Source organism: Vanellus vanellus, assembly GCF_965231255.1.
Source record: "Vanellus vanellus genome assembly, chromosome: 24".
NCBI classification, from domain to species: domain Eukaryota; kingdom Metazoa; phylum Chordata; class Aves; order Charadriiformes; family Charadriidae; genus Vanellus; species Vanellus vanellus.
Genome location: NC_138929.1, coordinates 5,704,276 through 5,707,690, shown reverse-complemented (window position 1 = coordinate 5,707,690; position 3,415 = coordinate 5,704,276). Strand labels below are relative to the sequence as shown.

The window sequence follows — 3,415 nt, the reverse complement described above, 5'->3', positions numbered from 1 at the left end:
GTTTCACCAAAGGAAAAAAAAAAAAGATGGCACTTGTTAAAAAAAATGAATCACACTAATGGTTTGGTTTGAGCCCTATGGAGCAGATATATATGTACCCTTCCAAAGCCCAGGCACCGCTTTGCTTTGCCCCCACCTCCTCGCAATTGTGTTTCTCTGCTTGGATGCTATCGATGAGCTTCCTTGCCTGCCCACGTTTCAGATGGAACTGAAATTAAGATGGTTCCGTTTTTGGCTGTGTCAGTTTAGGGCATATTATTGTAGCATGGGCCCGGGGTGGCTATTTAAACAAGCTCAGTGCTGTCAGCAAGGGAGAAGTTTCAATTTGTGTCAGATGGGACTTAAAAAAAAAAAAGTTGTAGCACTCAACACACGCACCTACCTTAAAATGCACTTAAGCCACTTTTAGGAGAAAAATAAAAAAAGATTTCCTTGCGTCTCCAAGAGTTCCAAAGTAAAAATCAATAGAATGCCTGACTGATTAAAATACTGGTGAGTCAGATCACCAGTTGCTATTCCAGGATGCTCACAGTCTTCACCTCCTCTTCTTCTTATCCATTCATCTGTACAGGGGGCTCCTGTACAACCTTGTCTGGTTCCTCTTGGTCTGTTGCGGATTGTAAAGTACTGCTGCACGCAGGTTTACCTGAAGATCATCAGGTAAAGCTAAACTTTTTACCTAAACCACCACGGAACTGCCTGTTTGAAGGATTTCACTATCAGCCGTATGTTCACGAGCAAGTTATGTTAAAAACAATAATAAGTATGTAAACATGTTCTTTAAAGTGGTTTGATAGTAAATACTTCAAAATCCCATTTCAGCCGTTTGCACTGCTTACTGTAAACATTGGGATAATGAGCTTCAACTGTCTTTTTAGTTGCCAGACATTAGTATATTGCAATAGTTTGGTTACAAAGTCTGTAGGAAAATATTTGACTGGGTTTAACCATCAGCAGACTTTTCTAAAAGTGTCTAAACACACCTATCTTCATTTCCTCAAGTACAACAAGCTTGAGTACAACTCACTCCTTAACAATTCTTTTCATGTTGTTGAACAAAGATATGAATAACACCATTTGCTCAGAGTTTATAAACATCACCGCAACCCCAGTCATTCAAAGAAGTGGCTAATTTTTCCAAACTGCTTTGCAAACAGAAAGCATCAGCACAAACTGCAACCTGACAAGGTTTTGCTTTCCGGTCTGGCTTAGCTGTTCTCACACAGGCTTTCAGGACACCACTTAACGACATCCTGATTTTTAAGACCCACTTGTGGAATGAAGCTAATTTCCTAAATTATAACAAGATGGCATAATAAAGCACCTAAATGGACAACTTCCAACCATAACCACAAATGCATATTAAAATAAATTCTGCCCAAGCAGGCAGGACTGAGTTTTCACCCGTTATTACTATATGTTGCTTTGCACCTTGAAATTTTCAATCACATTTATAAAATGCTATGAAAGGCTACAAGAAAACAGTAAGGCTGAAATGCTAGGCAAAACTAAAAGTTTAGTTAAATTTAGGATAGAAGCATTTCTATGTAATCTTAATTTATGGTTGATCCTGCAAATTCAATTATGATGAATTTAGACTATAAAGTAGAAATATGAACTGACCGGAGTAGTTTCTAACTGTCCGACCTGAGCAAACTCCCATGAGACAAACTCCCATATTAACTGCAGAAGAGAAATGCCTTTTAGACGAGACGAGATCCATATTATCTGGGGGCCAGGGCCCTGATGTCATTAAACTGATCAGCAAAGCTCAGATTCCTACACATTCAAGTCCCACATGTCTAGCTCTCACAGGCCTCCTTCTGGACCCCCCATGCACCCTCTTCATCTCCCTTCCCCAGCATCTCCAGACCCTTTCCTAACTCAGGTCTCTTTTACTCTGAGACAGCTGCTCCTCCTGGAAATTGGAGACATTTCTGTCTTCCAGACCTCTATCCCTCCGTCTTCACTGACAGATTTGACTGACACTTGCCAGCAAACATCAAAAGTTGCAGAAGGAAAGTTAAAGAGACAGCATGGTCACGTTTACCTCTTTCTGTTTAGCAGCCAGAGTAATAATTAGGCACCACATCACTGTTACAACAAAAGCTCAGCTCTACCTTCTCACATTTTACACTGAAACAAGACTCAGGACAGACAAAGTTCATTAACTTCCGAGATAGTGGAGCAGGTCCCATGAATCCTTTAGGTTTTCTGATGGTTAGATGTTTGTTTGTTACACTCCTTCTTCACAGCATGTTATACAAAGATTCACTCTCTTATAGCAGTTAAAATTTAATAGTTAATAGCAAATGACTCATTCCAAAGGAATCTAGCAGCTGTGCCAATAACAGATTTTAACTTAGTTAAAATGCCATAAAGCAGCACACTACAGACACATATTTCAAAGCCCGATTCGATTATTCTTATCACTAGTGTCACAGCAAAGAAGGTGCGAGTTATTACTCATAGAAGAGTTCAGAAAGCCAGCTGAAAAAGAAATTTAGACGTTGTTTATGGATGCTAGTTTCAGATTGCTGCTTCTTACATGTGCAAAGCACCCAACACATGTTTCTAATGTAACCGATTAAAGCAGACAGGAAGCATCTGAGATCAACCACAGCAGCGACTTATTAATCAGCAAAGACGCGTTTTAACCTTTCGCCAGCGATAAAAAAAAGAAAAAGAAAAAAAAAAAAAAAGGCGGCGTGAAAGAGAAGCGTGAGGGCTGGAGGGGAGCAGACAGCGCGACTGCCCGTCGGGTCTCATCCAGCCGTACATCGTGATGAGCCTCCTCCTCCTCTCCCCTCTCCAGGGCCAGGGATGCCTTTGGGAAGCGGCCCCTCAGCGAGCTCGGCGGCTTCACCTCTGCTCTGCGGCGGCTGCTCCGGGGGAACCGGCGGCGGAGCGAAACGGAGCTTCCCAGCCCGAAGAGCACAACCGGGCTTTAAAAAAAAACACCACACGGGAGAGCGCTCGGTGCCCGTGCCCAACCCGCTAATCGGTAGGTACCGCGCAAAACCCTCCGGTACTCCCCTCCCCCGCCACGCCGGAGCTGGGCTCCCTCACATCCTCTTCCCTGAGGCGGCCGGGGTGCCGGCGGGCTCCGCCAGGCCCTACCGGGTAGACGCGCTCCCCAACACCTCCCCTCCCCGCTCCGGATGTCGCCCCCGCGGCGGTGACCGGACACAGCCCCGCTCCGCGCCCCCGCCACCGGCCGCACCTACCGCTGCGGCCCCCGCGCGGCCGGCGGCCCCTCAGGCCTCCTCAGCGGCGCTCCGCTCCACTGACAGGCGGTGGCCCGCGCCGGCCCCGCCCCCGCCCCCACCCTCCCGGCCTCCTCCCAGCCAATCGCCGCGCCGCCTGACGGCGCCCACGCCTCCCCGCGCGCGCCCCGCCCCGCCCCCTCCCCCGG

General features: G+C 46.8%; 1 long non-coding RNA gene across 1 annotated transcript in view; it reads left to right on the top strand.

Annotated features, from left to right (window-relative positions):
• Window positions 1–2,860: 2,860 nt before the first annotated feature.
• The window catches only part of LOC309681129, a 13,089-nt gene continuing 12,534 nt past the window's right edge, over window positions 2,861–3,415 (top strand). Inside the window, exon 1 of the long non-coding RNA XR_014270021.1 lies at window positions 2,861–3,004. This is a non-coding gene — a long non-coding RNA (uncharacterized lncRNA). The remainder of the gene's footprint in view (window positions 3,005–3,415) is intronic.